Here is a 20033-nt window from a genome sequence, read left to right on the forward strand (position 1 = left end):
GCAATTCTTGGATCTATTATTTCTCTGAAATGGGTCTGATGACAATATGAAGGAAGAACAGCTTTTCCTGTGGCGTTTACGATTGCACAAGGAACCTTATAGTTTGCACACTCTACCAGGCCACTCAGGGGTATGGGGGCAGAAGGGTGCTATTAATTGGTTCTCACATTTCAGTGCAATTCTCTTCCATTAAAATGCCAATCAATGGCCAGTGACCCTTCCCATCTAGGGGTGGTAACTGAGTACAGATCCAGCAATCGCTCTTATTAAGAATTTTGGACACATTTTGGACCACAGTCTTATGCAAATCATGGGGTGAACCCGGAACCATGGTTACCAGTTGGGCAAACAGCAAACATGTAAAAAACAGTTTAAACTGCATCTTTCTGATTTGTATCAGTCTCTGTCTTCTTGGTGATTTCGGGAGTGTCTCGGTTTGAAAGACAGGTGTCTGCTAAGGAAGGCAGAAGCCCCCCTTGAAGTGGCAGATATAACCCCTTTCCCTCTGAGTTATTATAATTTTGAAATCAAGGGTCTTTAGGCAAAGATGTGGGAAATAGGAATAACAGTTCTTTACTATATATATATATATATATATATATATATATATATATATATAACTAGTCAAACAAAACAACAACAACTATGACAGTAACAGCAAACACAAACCCAGTCCCGGCCTTCTCGGCTGTCAGGCTATTTCCCCTCGGATGCAGTTCCGCTCGCAGCCGACAGGGATCGCTGGCGGCTCCCGGTGAGCAGGGCAGGTGCGATGGTTCCCCCGCGGCTGCAGGGGGCGCTCCGGAGCGAGCTCGGGAAGCACGCGGCTGCTCTGGTGCCCTGGGATCCCGGGGAAGGATGGAACAAAGGAGCTTCACAAACCGGTGGGCAGCTGGTCCCGGGTTCCCGGAAACAGCAGGCTGAACTGGTAGGCTGAAGCGGCAGGCACAAACACAAATCCTGGGTGGCAGACGAGATGTATCCAAAAGGGGAACCCCCCGGGGCTCCAGGCAGGCAGGGTGAGCACGGCTACAGCGTAACGAAGGCTCAAAACAGCAGCGGGGCAGGGCGGCCGCAGCCCAGGCTCCAGCAGGGCAGGGAAAGCAGCTTTGGGATCCCCGGTGTTGTTTCCAGCAGAAAGGAAAGACGCCGAAAACGGGAACCAGCAGCTCCTTTCTCTGCACCTTCTCCCTCCAGACGCTGAGAACGAACTGAACTGCCAGCCAGGTGAGAACAAAAAGCTTGGACAGGCCCCTTTTGTCTTTCTTAAGTACAGTCATTTGTGCCCTAGCAACATGCATATGGGAGAAAATTCCTCTAACAGAAAAAAAAATAGGACTAAACTAAAACCCCAACATTATCCACCCCGAATTTTTTCCCATACTAACATGTTACATGAAACTTAACCTTTTTAACCATATAAATACATGCATCACCCGAATTATATACATATGTACATGCTGATACTGATACAAGTACAGAGCCATGGGTAGTTCACCCTAAAACAAGGTCCCCTTGAGGTATGCATCGGGTCTCTCCATCCCTTTGCATCACCCACCAGGTACAACCTGGTCCCTGAGCAAAAACAACCCCACTGATGGGTTTGTCTTTGCTCAAGGCAGACTTTACCCAAACAGTTTTTCCAAGCATACCTCTCATGTGCACCACTGGAACCTTATCCCCATCCGTCATATGTAGGGGCTCGGATTGGGCAGGGCCTGCTCGGCTGGTGGAGCCTTGGGTGTTAACTAACCAGGTGGCTTTTGCTAAATGCACCTCCCAGTTTTTGAAACTCCCCCCACCCAGTGCCTTCAAGGTGGTTTTAAGCAGTCCATTACACCGCTCAACCTTCCCAGCTGCTGGTGCATGGTAAGGGATGTGGTACAGCCAATCAATGCCATGTTCTCTAGCCCAGGTGTTTATAAGGCTGTTCTTGAAGTGAGTCCCATTGTCAGATTCAATCCTCTCAGGGGTACCATGCCTCCAAAGGACTTGCTTTTCAAGGCCCAGGATGGTGTTCCGGGCAGTAGCGTGAGGCACAGGGTAGGTCTCCAGCCATCCTGTGGTGGCTTCTACCATTGTGAGCACATGGCGCTTGCCTTGGCGGGTTTGAGGCAGTGTGATGTAATCAATCTGCCAGGCCTCCCCATACTCGTATTTGGACCACCGCCCACCATACCACAGGGGCTTCACCCGCTTGGCCTGCTTGATCGCAGCGCATGTCTCACAGTCATGGATGACCTGGGAGATACTGTCCATGGTCAGATCCACCCCTCGGTCTCGTGCCCACTTATAGGTGGCATCTCTGCCCTGATGGCCTGAGGCATCATGGGCCCATCGAGCTAGGAACAACTCTCCTTTATGTTGCCAATCCAGGTCTATCTGGGACACCTCTATTTTCGCAACCTGATCTACCTGCTTGTTATTACGATGTTCTTCATTAGCCCGGCTCTTGGGAATGTGAGCATCTACATGACGGGCCTTCACAGATAGTTTCTCTACTCGAGTGGCAATGTCTTTCCACTCCTCAGCAGCCCAGATTGGTTTTCCTCTGCGCTGCCAGTTTGCCTTATTCCACCTTTCCAGCCAACCCCACAGAGCATTGGCTACCATCCATGAATCAGTGTAAAGGTAGAGCTTTGGCCACTTCTCTCTTTCAGCTATGTCCAGAGCTAATTGAACGGCTTTGAGTTCAGCAAATTGGCTCGATCCACCTTCTCCTTCCGTAGCCTGTGCAACTTGTCGTGTGGGGCTCCATACAGCGGCTTTCCATTTCCGGCTAGCGCCTACAATTCGGCAGGAACCATCAGTGAAGAGGGCATATTGTTTTTCACTCTCTGGTAGCTTGTTATACAGTGGGGCTTCTTCGGCACGCGTCACCCGCTCCTCTTCTTCTTCAGAAGATAACCCAAAAGTCTCACCTTCTGGCCAGTTCATAATTATTTCCAAGATCCCAGGGCGACTTGGGTTTCCAATTCGGGCGCGCTGCATGATGAGGGCGATCCATTTGCTCCAAGTAGCATCAGTGGCGTGATGCGTGGAGGGAACCTTTCCTTTGAACATCCACCCCAGCACCGGTAGTCGGGGTGCCAGGAGGAGTTGTGCCTCTGTGCTGATTACTTCTGAGGCAGCTTGGACTCCTTCATAGGCTGCCAAGATTTCTTTCGCTGTGGGAGTGTAGTTGGCTTCGGACCCTCTGTAGCTTCGGCTCCAGAATCCCAGCGGTCGGCCCCGAGTCTCACCAGGCACCTTCTGCCAGAGGCTCCAGGACAGACCATTGTTCCCGGCTGCAGAGTAGAGCACGTTCTTCACCTCTGGTCCTGTCCTGACTGGGCCAAGGGCTACGGCGTGAGCGATTTCCTGCTTGATCTGGGCAAAGGCTTGCTGTTGTTCTGGGCCCCAGTGGAAATCGTTCTTCTTGCGGGTAACCAGGTAGAGAGGGCTCACAATCTGGCTGTACTCAGGAATGTGCATCCTCCAGAAACCTATGGCGCCTAGGAAAGCTTGTGTTTCCTTCTTGTTGGTTGGTGGAGACATCGCAGTGATCTTATTGATGACCTCAGTGGGAATCTGACGCCGTCCATCTTGCCACTTCACTCCCAGGAACTGGATCTCTCGGGCAGGTCCCTTGACTTTGCTCTTCTTGATGGCGAAACCAGCTTCCAGGAGAATTTGGATTATTCTCTCTCCCTTCTCAAACACTTCTGTTGCGGTGTTCCCCCACACAATGATGTCATCAATGTACTGCAGATGTTCTGGGGCCTCACCCTTTTCCAGTGCAGCCTGGATCAGTCCATGGCAGATGGTGGGACTGTGCTTCCACCCCTGGGGTAGTCGGTTCCAGGTGTACTGCACACCCCTCCAGGTGAAAGCAAACTGGGGCCTGCACTCTGCTGCCAGAGGAATGGAGAAAAATGCATTGGCAATGTCAATAGTGGCATACCACTTCGCTGCTTCGGACTCCAGCTCGCACTGTAGCTCCAACATGTCGGGCACAGCAGCGCTCAGCGGTGGAGTCACTTCATTCAAGGCACGATAGTCCACAGTCAATCTCCATTCCCCATCAGACTTGCGCACAGGCCAGATGGGGCTGTTGAAGGGTGAGTGGGTCTTGCTGACCACCCCTTGGCTCTCCAGCTCACGAATCATCTTGTGGATGGGAATCACAGCATCTCGATTTGTCCGATACTGCCAGCGGTGCACTGTCGAGGTGGCAATTGGCACTCGTTGCTCTTCCACTTTCAGGAGCCCAACTGCAGAAGGATTCTCAGACAGTCCGGACAGGGTGTTCAACTGCCTAATGCCCTCTGCCTCCACAGCAGCAATCCCAAACGCCCACCTGAGTCCCTTTGGGTCTTTGTAATAGCCATTCTGGAGGAAGTCTATGCCCAGAATACACGGGGCCTCTGGGCCGGTCACAATCGGATGCTTTTGCCACTCCTTCCCAGTCAGGCTCACCTCAGCTTCCAAAAGGGTCAACTGCTGTGATCCCCCGGTCACCCCCGCGATGGATACAGGTTCTGCCCCCACATGTCCCGATGGCATTAAAGTACACTGTGCCCCAGTATCAACCAATGCATCATATTTTTATGGCTCTGATGTGCCAGGCCATCGGATCCACACGGTCCAGAAAACCCGGTTCTCCCGTGCCTCTTCCTGGCTAGAGGCAGGGCCCCTCTAGCCCTGGTTATCATTCTTTCCCTGGGCATACATACTAGAGGTACCTTCGAGGGGATCTGACATATCATCCTCCCGTCTGTAATACCTGGCAGCTCGGTCACGGGAGGCTGAGGCTACTTTCACCTTAGCGGAACCCCCTCGGTTAGTGCCTCCCTCCTTGAGTTCACGCACCCGCGCTGCCAGGACAGAAGTGGGTTTCCCATCCCACCTTCTCATGTCTTCCCCATGCTCACACAGGAAAAACCAGAGCTCAGCTCGTGGGGTGTACCCTCTCTCTCTAGCAGGGGGACGACGGGCTCTGACCTGGGGGCCTGTGACTCGCATTGGTGCCACACTGACCTTCCTCATCTCCTCCATCTCCTCCCTCATCTCCTCCCTTATCTCCTTTATCTACTCTTTGAGGTCCTGGATCACAGCAGAGACATGAGTTTTCAGTGGACCATTGACCATACTGTCATAATTCCTGAGCTTGTTGGCAACAGAGCCCACCGTTTCTCGGTTATTGTCAGCATCAATGGTTGCAATGAAAGTGGTGTATTGCAATGGCCCTAGCCTTGCCAGGTTCCACATCATCTGTCCTGTGCACCTGACCTTATCGGGGTCATTACCATGCTGTCCATCCCTCCCAAAGAGTACCTCTAATACTGCCACCTCTCTTAGCTGCTGGATCCCTTCCTCGAGTGTCTTCCACTGCATTCTATGATGGTACTCCTGCATTCTTTCTTTGTGAATGAACCTTTCTCTCACACTCATTAAGAGCCGGTCCCAGAGAGAAAGGGGCCCTGGCTCCCTCACAAATATCTGGTTCACACCTGGGTCCTGGGTCAATGATCCCAGATACCTTGCCTCACCACTATCCAGTTGCACACTTGTGCCCATGAGGTCCCAAACCCGAAGCAGCCAGGTGGTATAAGGCTCACGCCCCCTTCGCACAATGTCGTTTCGCATACCACGGAGACTGTCGTACGACAGGGACTCAGTGATGATTTCTGGCTCTGGCTGTCCTGCCGGTTGTGAGGGCCCTGGTTCCCCATCATCATTAACTGGTCGTACTGATTTGGTCTTACACTTCCTCCTTTGCACAGGGGCGACTGCTGCTGGCTGTACTTGTCCTTGGGGTTCAGCTGAAACCTGGGCGGTTGTAACATCCGTGGGTTCCACTGCTGCACCGTCGGACTCACCCTCTTTGGGGCAGGGAGAGGTTTTTTCACTAGCTGAGGAGGTGTATTCCCTTAGCAATTGGCATATCTCCTGGCGCACCTGGCCCATCTCCTGGCACATCTCCTGCATCCCTTTCGCCAGTACCCCCACCCATTTCGGGTAGTCCATTTCTGAGGTGGGCTGTTGGGCGGTATCAGGCTGTGGGGCAGGGTCTCTAGTGTCTGGGGCTGTGTCAGGCTCTGGGGCTGAATCAGGCTCTGGGGTAGGATCTCTAGTGTCTGGGGCTGTGTCAGGTACCGGGGCAGGATCAGGGTCTGGGGTAGGAACTCTACTCTCTGGGGCCATGTCAGGTTCTGGGGCAGGGTCAGGCTCTGGGGTACGATCTCTAGTCTCTGGGGCTGGTGTCTGGGTAGTTATCCAAGCCAATCTCAACTTATCCTTGAATGCTAAATAGAGTAGGCCTACCAGCAGCAGGTGGTTAGTATTCAGAGGGAATCTAAACCCTTCAAAAATTGATGGGGTGGGTCCAAAGAACTGGTTGAGGGGTTGGGGGAAAACTTCCCCTGGTGTCATTTCCTCACAGAAGGTACCATTGTTAACATTACCCCAAAAACATGCGCTCAGTGTGTGATAGCCGTTTATCCACGTGCCCACATTCCGGAGGAAGTTAAAAACCCATGAATTCCTCACCTTCTCGACCCACAGCACAAGCTGGATAACAGCAATGGTAGCCTTAGTGAGAGGACCCATATTCAAGTAGGGAGCTGCAAAGGGGAAGAATATAGCCACGGCCACATGCCACCCGAACCAGGGCAAAGTAGACCACATAGTGCTGCCTACCAAGGTTCCTATATCCAACACACAAACTTAAGTTATTCAGGAACTGTTATTTCTTTTTCACCTCTCTCTCTTAATGCCCTCAGGCCCCACGGTTGGGCGCCAAGATCTGTCTCGGTTTGAAAGACAGGTGTCTGCTAAGGAAGGCAGAAGCCCCCCTTGAAGTGGCAGATATAACCCCTTTCCCTCTGAGTTATTATAATTTTGAAATCAAGGGTCTTTAGGCAAAGATGTGGGAAATAGGAATAACAGTTCTTTACTATATATATATATATATATATATATATATATATATATAACTAGTCAAACAAAACAACAACAACTATGACAGTAACAGCAAACACAAACCCAGTCCCAGCCTTCTCGGCTGTCAGGCTATTTCCCCTCGGATGCAGTTCCGCTCGCAGCCGACAGGGATCGCTGGCGGCTCCCGGTGAGCAGGGCAGGTGCGATGGTTCCCCCGCGGCTGCAGGGGGCGCTCCGGAGCGAGCTCGGGAAGCACGCGGCTGCTCTGGTGCCCTGGGATCCCGGGGAAGGATGGAACAAAGGAGCTTCACAAACCGGTGGGCAGCTGGTCCCGGGTTCCCGGAAACAGCAGGCTGGACTGGTAGGCTGAAGCGGCAGGCACAAACACAAATCCCGGGTGGCAGACGAGATGTATCCAAAAGGGGAACCCCCCGGGGCTCCAGGCAGGCAGGGTGAGCACGGCTACAGCGTAACGAAGGCTCAAAACAGCAGCGGGGCAGGGCGGCCGCAGCCCAGGCTCCAGCAGGGCAGGGAAAGCAGCTTTGGGATCCCCGGTGTTGTTTCCAGCAGAAAGGAAAGACGCCGAAAACGGGAACCAGCAGCTCCTTTCTCTGCACCTTCTCCCTCCAGACGCTGAGAACGAACTGAACTGCCAGCCAGGTGAGAACAAAAAGCTTGGACAGGCCCCTTTTGTCTTTCTTAAGTACAGTCATTTGTGCCCTAGCAACATGCATATGGGAGAAAATTCCTCTAACAGAAAAAAAAATAGGACTAAACTAAAACCCCAACAGGGAGCAAAAGCTTTTTTCACCCTGGAGTAATGAATCCACGGTCCCTTGCCAGCAACCTTGACCGCAGTAAAAGTGGTCAGCAAAACTTGGAATGGTCCCCTCCACTTGGCTGGCAAGGGGTCACTGTCTCACCACTTCATGTAGGCCTAATCTCCAGGCTGGAATGGATGAGCAGTTGTGTCTAATGTTGTTGGTTTGGATAACACGACGAATCTCTGGAGCTTCTGCAAAGTGGAACTCAGAGCCATTAAATATTTCTGCAAATCATTTTTACCTCTCATATGAATTTCCCCTGGGATATGTGGAACCTGGTATGGCCTGCCACATAATATTTCATAGGGACTGTAATCAATCTGCCTCAAACACGCCAAGGCAAGCGCTATGTGCTCACAATGGTAGAAGCCACCACAGGATGGTTGGAGACCTATCCTGTGCCTCATGCTACAGCCCAGAACACCATTCTGGTCCTTGAGAAGCAAGTCCTGTGGAGGCATGGCACCCCTGAGAGAATTGAATCTGACAATGGGACTCATTTTAAGAATAACCTTATTAACACCTGGGCTAGAGAACACGGCATTGAGTGGGTGTATCATATCCCTTACTATTACAGCTGGTGATGGGGCCTGTGGCTCTGACCCAGGAAGAGGTGACCGGTCCGGAGAAATGGTCCCAAAAGGAATCACCTTCCCAAGGCCCAGTGTCTTCCCTCAGCTGCTGGCAGGAGGGCCCTTGCAGAGGCTGTCAGCTCTTTAGTGATTCTCAGCTCGTGATTCCAGCTCAGCTCTGCAGGGCAGCCTCCAGGCCAGACCAGACCAGAGAGAGAGAGACGAGAGGATCGTGTGGCTGGTTCCGCACAGAAGGTAGCTTTATTGTTGGTCCCCTCCGGTGAAGGGGAAAGCCAGGGACGAGAACTATCTCACACGGGGGCAGAGGCCTTAGCTTTTATAGGGATACAGGAGATGGGTGAAGACCAATGGGTTACAAAGGATCTGCATAGGGTCTCCTAAAGGATTGTGGGTCTGTCTTTTCTCGCCATGACCAAAGAAGTGGTTGCCTTTCCAGGGAGTCCTGCTGGGCGATTATGAAATCTCTTATCTCAGCAGAGATCCCTCCAGGGCAGGGGCTAGGCATACCCCACACCTTACCATGCACCAGCTGCAGGCAAAGTGGAACGGTGCAATGGATTGTTGAAAACCACCCTAAAGGCACTTGGTGGGGGAACTCTCAAGAATTGGGAACAGCATCTAGCAAAGGCCACCTGGTTAGTTAACACCCAAGGTTCCACCAATAGAGCTGGTCCAGCCCAATCTGAATCCCTGCATACAGTAGATGGAGATAAGGTCCCAGTAGTGCATGTCAGAGGTCTGTTAGGAAAGACTGTGTGAATGAATTCTGCCTTGAGTACAGACAAACCCATCCGTGGGGTTGTCATTGCTCAGGGACCTGGTTGCACATGGTGGGTAATGCAGAAAGATGGAAGAACACGTTGTGTACCACAGGGAGATCTGATTGTTGGGTGAAAACCATCTATAATGTGGAATGCCTGTATACCACTGCTTGCTGAGGGTCACTGTTTGTACATAGCTGTGTATATATATATGTATTTATTGATGTGTGTGTGTAGAGTTAGAATATATTAATTTGGGCATTGAGCCAACGATATGGGATAAGGGGTGGAAGATGACATGGGATACACATCATAAAGTCACCCCAAGACAGGGACTTATGTTGTCCCTTCACCTTGGCTGTATGCGGACTCTCAGCAAGGCTATAGGCAGGGCTTGAAGCCATGTCATGGATGTCTCTTGACAAATCTTGCAAATCTGGGTTTTGAGGGTCTCGTTCATGCGTTCAACTTTACCACTTGCCTGGGGACTGTATGGTGTGTGCAGGTCCCAGGTAAGTCCCAGAATCCTGCTAACTTCCCCAACCACCATTGCAACAAAATGTGGTCCCCTATTTGATGACATTCCCAAAGGAACCCCAAATCTTGGTATTATATGATTGAGCAAAGCTTTCACTACTTCTTTTGCTGTGTTGGTGCAACAGGGGAAAGCCTCAGGCCATCCACTGAAGGTGTCAACCAGTACTATACCTGCATCCCTCTTTGAGTGGCATCTCAGCAAAATCTATTTGCCAATAATCTCCCGGGAGATCTCCTGTCTTTGTCACTCCTAACACAACTCTCTTGCTTGTGTCAGGGTTGTTTTTACAGCAGGTTTCACACTTGCTTGTTACAGATTGTACAATATCAGTCATCCTTCTCCCTATTACTACTTTCCTCAAATGTTTGAAAAGATTTTCTGTTCCCCAATGGGTACTTTCATGCTCTTGTTGGGCTATTTCCCAAAGGATCAGGGGTGGAACTATGACTTGTCCTACTGGGGTAACAGCCCACCCACCTTCTTTGATTTCAGCCTTAAGGAACTTAATTGATTTGTGATCCCTCTGATCATATTTTGGGGTAAATGATGACAAATCTATCTCTTTCTGTGGTACCACTGCAAAAATGCCTTTTTCTGCAATCCCCTGGGCTGTTTTGTCAGCAAAATGATTTCCCAATTCAGGGGCTGTTTTCCTTTTTTGATGACCATGGAAATGCATGATAGCCACTTCTGTAGGCTTCCAAATGCTCTGTAAAAGTGCAAGAATCTGTTTAGCATGCTTAACCTCATTACCTTGAGCAGTCAACAGGCCACGTTCCTTCTAAATAGCTCCATGGGCATGAACAACACTGAAGGCATATTTGGAATTAGTTCATATGTTCACCTTCCTCCCCTCACTCAGTTCTAGAGCTCTCGTTAGTGCAATGAGTTCAACTTTCTGTGATGATACATCCAGAGGCAAGGCTTTTGCCTCAATGATTTTATCTGAGGTGGTTACGGCGTAACCGGTCATCTTCCTACCGTTGTTCATGAAGCTGCTCCCATCAGTGTACAATTCCCAGTCTGGATTCTTCAAAGGAACATCTTTCAGGTCTGGTCTGCTGGAATAAGTTTCCTCTATTGTCTGCAAACAATCATGCTCAGGTACACTGTCAAGTAATGTGGATGATAAAAACATTGCAGGGTTTACCACAGAAGTTGTCTTTAGAGTAACATCATCCTGCTCTGATAAAACAGATTGGTATTTGAGCATCCTGCTAGGGGAGAGCCAGTGTCCCCCCTTTTGCTCCAGCACATTTATCACTGCATGGGGTACATACATGACGATGTGCTGCCCAAAGGTGAATTTCTGGGCCTCCTGTATCAGAAGGACTGTTGCTGCTACAGCTTTCAAGCATCCTGGCCAACTCTGGGCTACATCGTCTAGTTGTTTTGAGAAATAGGCCACAGCTCTTCGCTGGTCTCCAAGGTGCTGTTCCAGTACCCCCAGAGCAACATTCAGTCGCTCATGTGTAAAGAGTTCAAAAGGTTTACTCAAGTCTGGCAGCCCCAGAGCTGGGGCTGACATCAGGGAATGTTTCTGCTGTTTAAATGCAGCCCTGGCATTCTCTGTCCACATGATTGTCCCTTTTTCAGCTGCTTTAAGGACCTCATATAAAGGTCTCACCAGTATACCGTAGTTTGATATCCATAGGCAACACCAACCTACCATTCCCAGGAAGGCCTGCATTGTGGGAGTGTGTTTGCTTTGGTTCAGTCCGGGTCTCCCCTCTATGTTCTTTAAGTTTGGTGTACCCCAGTTGGCCCCCCCCCCTGTTTTATTAAAATCACCCTATATGACAGTTTTGTCTCCTCCCAGGACGCTGTCTGTCACTCTGGCACCCCTCCTAGGCTTCTGGAAAGTTCTAGCCAGGGGGCCAGGTGATTGGTCCTGGGAAAGGAGTCCCTCCCTTCCCCTGTTACAGTTGGTTCCCTTATGTGTCCCTCGTTCTGTTTGCCACACCCTTCCCTTCCCTGGTTGGTTGATCTGTATTCCCCCCCCTTGTCTCCCCCCCCCCCCATAAAATCCCTTGCACGAGATCTGCAGGTGCGCAGAATTGGGCACCCCCTGGTGGTTGAGGCCCCCCCGTTCGGAGGGCCAATAAACTTTCTGGATTTAACCCAACTCTGAGCCTGCCCCCTTTCCTCCGCCGTCTGCCTTTATCGCCGCGGTCCCTTGGAAGGACCCACAAGCCAGACCTCTGATCACTCCAATATCAGAGGCTGGCCCTCACAGCCTGCTGTGTCCCGAGCTGACCGGGCTGAGTGGGAACTGTTCCTAGAGGACACAAAGGCAGCTTGGCGCCCAAGCGTGGGGCTCCCTGTTCCATCGGACCCCACGGAAGGGGCGTCCTTGGGAAAGGCAGCTTGGCGCCCAGGCATGGGGCCCCCTGCTTCCATCGGACCCCACGGAAGGGACTGATTGCTTCGGCAAGCGCGTCCTTGGGACGTCAAGCTACCCCAGTTGCAGCACGCTCCGTTTTAGTGAGCTGTGCTCCTGGGGGTGAGGACGGTAGCTTCGCCCACGCCAGCAGAGTTGTCCTCGGTGGAGGAGCCGGTCGCCTGGAGCTTACCTGGACGCCAGTCAGATAAGTATTTTTCCCCGGGGGGGGGGGGGGAAAACTTACCTTGAAGCCGGTAAAGGCTCGAAGAGCCGAACGTAGGCTGCGCAGCCCCGGGACAAGTGCGGTTAGCTTGTCTCCGGTTGGTTTCTGGGAAACCGGCGTTCTAGGCTTGAAGTTTTTAGCTCCAGACGCTGTGCTGTCGGCTATGGGGGCCAAACTCTCCACAGCACAGATGGGGGTATTTCTCCAAGTTGCGGGACTCCTTGAGGGTGGGGGAATAAGTTTTTCAAAGGGATGTTTAAAACGGTTTATTCAGTGGCTGTTTCTGCACTTCCCTCAGTGCTCTCAGGATTCGGTTTTGAGCGTTTCCTTTTGGAACGCCGCGGGAGAAAAACTGGTGCGATCTAATTCTGCCAAAGAGAAAGATTTCTCCTTTCTGTACTTGCAAATTATATCGGCGTTGAATAAAAAAAGGGAGAGGGAAGGACAAACAACCCCGAATTCCCCAGTTGTTACTCCCAAACCCATGTCCCCCAAACCCGTGTCCCCTCAAACGGGCATCCTGAAGAGAGCAAACCGCGATGCGCAGGGCTGCTACCGTCTCCCTGGCTCTCCTTGGGATTCCCAAAGCCCCCACTCGGACAGTCCCGGCCAGACTGCCTGAGGCTTATCCCGTTCCCCGGCTTCCCCGGTTGTTAGACCCTGAGTTCGGTTTAGCTATCCAGAGAGTTTAGAAAATGCCCTCCCTGCCCAAGGAGGACAAGATGGTGGGCGCCACGTGGCAGAAACCCCCTCTTGCCCTCCCCCCTGCTCCTCGCCCCGAAATCCCTTTCTCCCGAGGCCCAACCCCTTTCGCCTCGACCCCTCCTACTCCCAAGTTGGGTCCACCCCTCTTGCCCCTCCCGCTTGTCACCAGTGCACGCCCCCGTGCCCCGCCCCCAGAAATCGCAGTTCCATGCCCGGCTGCCACCCACTTCCTGCTTCCAGTTCCCACGCCTGCCCTTCCGGTTCCCACGGTGTCTGGCCGGAAGGGGGGGGGCCCGAGGACCGGAACCTGGAACTGGATTCCATTCCCTCAGCCGCTCTGGTTTTTTATCAGAGGGCCCGGAGAGGAGGAACAACCCATGTCAATTGGGAACCCCTCTCCCACCAAACAACAAAGGAACTCTGCAAGGCGCAGAAGGAGTTTGGGAGAGAAAGCGAATATTTTCGTGGCCTTTTAAAGGCAAATCTCTCTGGAGCAGTAATGACACCCTTCGATCTGCGTCAGCTATTCTCATGCCTGCTTTCCTCAGCAGAGTTTCTGCTCTGAAAGGCAGCGTGGGAAAGGGAGCTCCGCAGACTCCTTCCAGCGCTCTTGCAAGGTTCTGATACGGCCGTTGATGCTGACAATCAGGAACTTACATTGGACCATCTAAGCGGCGAAGGAGATTGGGCTTTGGCGCCGAAGCAGGCCCAAGGCCTGCCTTTGGAGGTCTTGCAACAGGTCAAGGAAGCGGCCAGCAAGGCATTCCTTGGTCTGAGGCCTGATGTGCCCGTAGAATCCTACTCGCAGGTCCAGCAGCAACCCACTGAGTCATTCCTAAAGTTTGTGGAGAGACTAACCCGAGCTGTAGAGTTGCAGGTCAAGCAGCCGGCGGCCAGGAAAGAGGACATTGCAGAGATGGCTATGGTGAATGCCAATCCTCAATGCAAGACAGCCATCCTGAGCCTCCCCCTGGACCCCCCGCCGACCATACAGACTATGTTGGAAGTTTGCGCTGCGAAGGCACCATACCTGCAACCTACCAGCTCAGAGAGACAGCGGCCCAGAGGAATGGCCTCAGTGGGAACAGCAACGCATCGCCCTGCAGCGGACCAGAGGAGGACCACGGGCCTGAACACCAAACCACCTCCAACTGCAAACGGCCAAAAGCGAGCCCCGCAGGCCAGGAACACCTGCTTCCTATGTGACCAGCCTGGACATTGGACAAGGGACTGCCCGCTCAAGTGGCAGTTCCAGCAATTTAAAAAGGAACATGAACCTGGGGGACAGGAGGGCCAACTGCAACAAAAAAACTGAATGGGGAGCGCACGCCCGCCCCGCGTGAAGACAAAAAAGGGACGGGATGCGAGGGGGGGGGGGAAACTTAGAGAGACCAAACTATCGGACACAACTTTAAAACCAGATTTGACTTTCTTTTCTGATGGTTCTTTCAGGTTGCAGCTGTTGACACCGCTCCACCTAAAGACCAGCGAGTGGCATACCGCACCGGTAAGCACTGGTGGTGAGCTGTGGGCAGAAGACCAAGGCCCTGTCAGGTATGTCATATTCGGAAATGTTACCTGCACACCACAAGAGATCGAAGTCGCTCCGGGACTAATGACATCTAGTCCCGAAGGACCCGTTCTCTTGCTGCGCTGTGTCCACCCACCTCTGTTCCTGCCCAGAGGGCAGACAGTCACCCAGTCTATCCCTGTAGAAAGGCCACCCCCAACGGTGTGTGCCACACATGTTATAGGGACGGAGAAGCCTCGGGTAGGCTGCAAGGTCAACAGAGGGGAGGAAGTCCAGCACCTCAGAGGGCTTCTAGACACAGGGGCAGATGTGACGATCATTCCCACACGGGAATGGCCGGCACATTGGGAATTGCAGAACGTGGCTGGACACGTGCAAGGTGTTGGGGGCGTTCAATTGGCCAAACAATCAAAGAGCATCGTGCAAATCAAGGGACCGAGCGGACAATGGGCAAACATACGTCCGTTCGTATTAGACTACAAGGAACCCCTCTTGGGGAGAGACCTCATGCAGCAGTGGGGAGTCACAATTGACCTACCTGACCCCCCGAAAAATTTTTGGGTTGCGGCCACTGAAAAGCGCCCTACTAAAAAGCTAAATTGGAAAACTGATCACCCCATTTGGGTGGAGCAGTGGTCGCTCTATGGTGAGAAGTTGAAGGCGCTCGAGAAGCTCGTGGAGGAGCAACTTGAAAAGGGGAATATCATGGAATCCAACAGCCCCTGGAATTCCCCTGTCTTTGTTATCAAAAAGCCTAACAAAGACAAATGGCGGCTCCTCCAGGACCTTCGTCAAATTAACAATGTTATTGAGGACATGGGCTCTCTCCAACCAGGGATGCCATCCCCAACGATGCTCCCTCAAAATTGGAATCTGGCAGTAATTGATATTAAAGACTGCTTTTTCCAAATTCCCCTGCACCCTGACGATGCCCCGCGTTTTGCCTTCTCGATTCCTGTTATCAATCGAGAAGCCCCAAGGAAAAGATACCATTGGAAGGTGTTGCCACAGGGTATGAAGAACAGCCCGACCATCTGCCAATGGTATGTCTCTTCCTTGCTTGCCCCAGTTCGCGCAGCAGCAAAAGAGGCCATCATCTTCCATAATATGGATGATGTCCTCGTGTGTGCCCTCGACAATGACATGCTTGCCAGTGTGCTCGACCTGACAATCAATGCATTGGTTGCTGCAGGGTTCGAGCTCCAAGAGGGAAAGATTCAACGGATGCCACCTTGGAAGTACCTGGGCCTACAAATTACAAAGCGGACCATTGTGCCGCAAAAATTGGCTATTAATACTAACATCAAGACTCTGGCAGATGTCCACCAGCTGTGTGGGTCTTTAAATTGGGTGAGGCCATGGCTGGGTCTGTCCAACGAAGACCTAGTCCCCCTTTTTGATTTACTAAAAGGGGGAGAGGAGCTTAGTTCTCCCCGGACACTCACCCCAGAGGCGCAAACAGCTCTGGAGAAGGTGCAACATCTAATGTCCACCAGGCAGGCAAGCAGGTGTAGGCCTGACTTGCCATTCAAATTCATCATCCTGGGTAACCTGCCACACTTGCACGGGGTTGTCTTCCAATGGGAAGACAACAAAAAGAAGAGCAAAAAGGACCAGGACCAGAGGGATCCCCTCTTAATCATAGAGTGGGTATTTCTCAGCCATCATCGGTCCAAGAGGATGACACCGCCACAAGAGCTGATGGCTGAACTGATCCAGAAGGCTAGGATCTGGATCAGAGAGTTATCAGGATGTGACTTTGACTGCATCCATGCTCCAATTAGGACAAAAATGGGCCAAATTACTAAGGCGATGTTGGAGAGTCTGCTTCAAGATTGTGAAGCATTGCAGTTTGCTCTGGAGGGCTACACAGGCCAAATTTCTTTGCATAGGCCAGCCCACAAAATATTCAATTCAGAAATCCAATTCGAGTTAAATACAGTAAGTGTTCGGAGCAAGGAACCTCTAAAGGCCTTGACAGTTTTTACTGACGCCTCCGGGGCGACTTGGAAAAACGCCCAAACTCAGCAGTGGGAGGCTGACATCAAAGAGGTGGAAGGATCGCCTCAGGTTGCTGGTTTGGACGCAGTCATCAGGGCTTTCGAAAGGTTCCCCGAACCCCTAAATTTGGTAACAGACTCTGCATATGTTGCAGGGGTAGTCTCCAGAGCCGAGCACGCCATTTTGCGTGAAGTCTCCAACATGGCCTTGTATGAGTTGCCCTCAAAGTTAATAAATCTAGTCTCCCACCGAGAGCAACCGTTTTACGTGATGCACGTCAGGTCACACACGGACCTGCCCGGGTTCATCGGAGAAGGCAACAGGAGGGCAGATGCCCTCGCTGCGCCAGCTGCGATGGCCCCGACTCCAAACGTGTTTGAGCAGGCCAAAATCAGCCATCAGCTGTTCCATCAGAACGCTTCTGCCCTGGTTCGTCAATTCGATCTAAAGCACGACCAGGCAAGGGCGATTGTGGCTGCATGTCCAGAATGCCACCAGCTAGCTCTTCCTGCCATTGGTACTGGCGCAAACCCCCATGGACTTAACAGCTGCGAAGTGTGGCAGATGGACGTGACACATGTTGCTTCATTCGGCAGAATGAAGTACGTACATGTGTCGGTTGACACCTTCTCGGGAGCAGTTTTTGCCTCTGCCCACACAGGGGAAAAGGCTAGCGATGTCCAAAAGCACTTAGTGCAGGCATTCGCTACCCTGGGCATCCCCAAAGTCATCAAAACGGACAATGGCCCAGCGTATACGTCCAAGGAGTTCAGGACCTTCCTGCAGCAATGGGGAATAGAACACAAGACTGGCATCCCCTATTCCCTGACAGGTCAAGCCATTGTAGAGAGGGCCCACCAAAACATCAAAAGAATGCTCCAGCGCCAGTGCTCCTCAAAAAAGCTAGAGTCACCTGCTGTCAGGCTCTCAAAGGCATTGTTCACCCTAAATTTCCTCAACTGTGCCTTTGAGAACCTGAACCCACCAATCGTGCGGCACTTTGGGCGGTCTCAGCGGTTGCAAATGAAAGAAAGGTCTCCGGTGTTGGTTAAGGACCCGGAGACTAGGGAGATACAAGGGCCTTATGGACTAGTTACCTGGGGGAAAGGGTACGCATGTGTATCCACCCCCGAGGGCCCTAGGTGGATCCCATCAAAGTGGGTGAAACCGTGTATCTCCCAAACCGTCAGGAAGGGAGATCAAATACCCCCCAAAGACCGGGGTAGGTTAGTCGTGTGCCTCTCTGAGCCCTGAGCCCCAAGTTTATCCCAGTTGTTATCCCCAGTTTCAACCTCATTTTTCTAAGTTTTGTTTTAGTTTGGAGACATCGGAGATGGGTCCTGTGCCGTCAATCCGAGCCGTCGCGGAGGTTCTGCAGATCGTCATCACCCTGCAGATGCTCCCATGGCTTGTGTCTTCGTGGATAGTTCCTCAACCAGCAGCCAACGTATGGTCAGTTCTAGCACGTACCATGGGTCAGGACCACATATGCCTATCCACCGCTGCGGCCCAAAACCCCATGGCTACGTGTCTAGTGGGGATCCCTCTCGAGCAAGAAGAATTTACTTCTCTTCCCGAAAAGCTCGAGCCCATGCAAGCTTCATCAAATACGGGTAAGGCCTCTGTTGCCAAGCCGCCTGTCGACTTGCACCGTCCCCGGGTACCTTATCGGAGATGGCCCCCATTCAGCTGGCACCGCAGGGGAAAGTGTGACACCGACAACCCCCTTGAAAAATGGCTGCCCTGGCTCCCAAGGGCCAGTAGCGAGCCCCAGGAATTAGACCTTCTGGGGTCATACCCGGCTCGCTACTGCATCCAGTTTCAGTTCGGGCTGTCCCCAGATCTGGAGGCTTTTAAGATCATTGCCCCAAATCACCGGGAGTACAAAGCAGCCAAATGGTGCCTGGCCGTCAGTAAAGTGACCACTGAAAATCCTCACCGGTCACGTCCGAAAAGGTTACCCCGGGGACTGTTCCTCATTTGCGGCGACAGGGCGTGGGCAGGCATCCCCTCTCGCCTATTAGGAGGCCCATGCACAATAGGCCGTTTGACGCTGCTGACACCCAACCAAACAGTAGTCAGTAATTGGGAGAAGAAAACATACCAAACCTCCGAATTGGCAATCAAAAAACGTGAATTGGCCGAACTGGACCAGAATTGTGATTCAGAAGAAATCCATTGGTCCAGACCAAAAGGGGTTGCAATCACCGTGCTCTTGCCATGGGTGGCTGCAGCCAAAGCTTTAGGGGAATTAGGCCACTTAGAATGTTGGGTCGCCAAGCCAGCAAACCTTACTTCAAGCGCCTTAAGTGACCTCTTAAAAGACGAGGAACTGACCAGACAAGCCACCCTACAAAATAGGGCGGCCATTGACTTCCTACTCCTCCTCCATGATCACTGGTGTGAGGAGTTCAAAGGACTATGCTGCCTCAATCAATCATCGAGGGCTGAGAATGTCCACAAGACCATCGATAAGATGCAGGCCATGGTGAAGCAGATTCAAAGAGAGACTGGTGACTGGCTCGGCAACATCATCAGCGGATGGGGATTATCCAGGTGGACTAGATCCATTCTCCGAACCGGACTGATCTTGTTTTTTATTCTCTTGGTTGTCATAATTATGTTCGGACTGCTGAAAAAACTGCTAACCAACATGATTATGAGCTCATCCTCCCCTGCAGACATCAACCAAGCAGAGCTCCCCAAAGACTTTGAACTCGAGCCTATGGCCCAGGAGATGACATGGTTCGGGGACCTGTACCCGGACTCAGAGTACTGTCCCCAACCCGAATTTATGTCATCTTAAAAAAACAAAAAAGGAGGAGATGTGGGAGTGTGTTTGCTTTGGTTCAGTCCGGGTCTCCCCTCTATGTTCTTTAAGTTTGGTGTACCCCAGTTGGCGCCCCCCCTGTTTTATTAAAATCACCCTATATGACAGTTTTGTCTCCTCCCAGGACGCTGTCTGTCACTCTGGCACCCCTCCTAGGCTTCTGGAAAGTTCTAGCCAGGGGGCCAGGTGATTGGTCCTGGGAAAGGAGTCCCTCCCTTCCCCTGTTACAGTTGGTTCCCTTATGTGTCCCTCGTTCTGTTTGCCACACCCTTCCCTTCCCTGGTTGGTTGATCTGTATTCCCCCCCCCTTGTCTCCCCCCCCCCCCATAAAATCCCTTGCACGAGATCTGCAGGTGCGCAGAATTGGGCACCCCCTGGTGGTTGAGGCCCCCCCGTTCGGAGGGCCAATAAACTTTCTGGATTTAACCCAACTCTGAGCCTGCCCCCTTTCCTCCGCCGTCTGCCTTTATCGCCGCGGTCCCTTGGAAGGACCCACGAGCCAGACCTCCGATCACTCCAATATCAGAGGCTGGCCCCCGCAGCCTGCTGTGTCCCGAGCTGACCGGGCTGAGTGGGAACTGTTCATAGAGGACACAAAGGCACTGCATCTCCCTTACGGTATGGGGCTCTGGAAGTCGACAGATGGCTTTCTTCTGTTCTCTGCTGAGTTGGCGATGTCCATGGAAAATTTCCAGGCCCAGGTATACTACTGTTTCCCTG

The sequence above is a fragment of the Aphelocoma coerulescens genome (assembly GCF_041296385.1).
Source record: "Aphelocoma coerulescens isolate FSJ_1873_10779 chromosome W unlocalized genomic scaffold, UR_Acoe_1.0 ChrW_unloc_scaf_1, whole genome shotgun sequence".
NCBI lineage: Eukaryota > Metazoa > Chordata > Aves > Passeriformes > Corvidae > Aphelocoma > Aphelocoma coerulescens.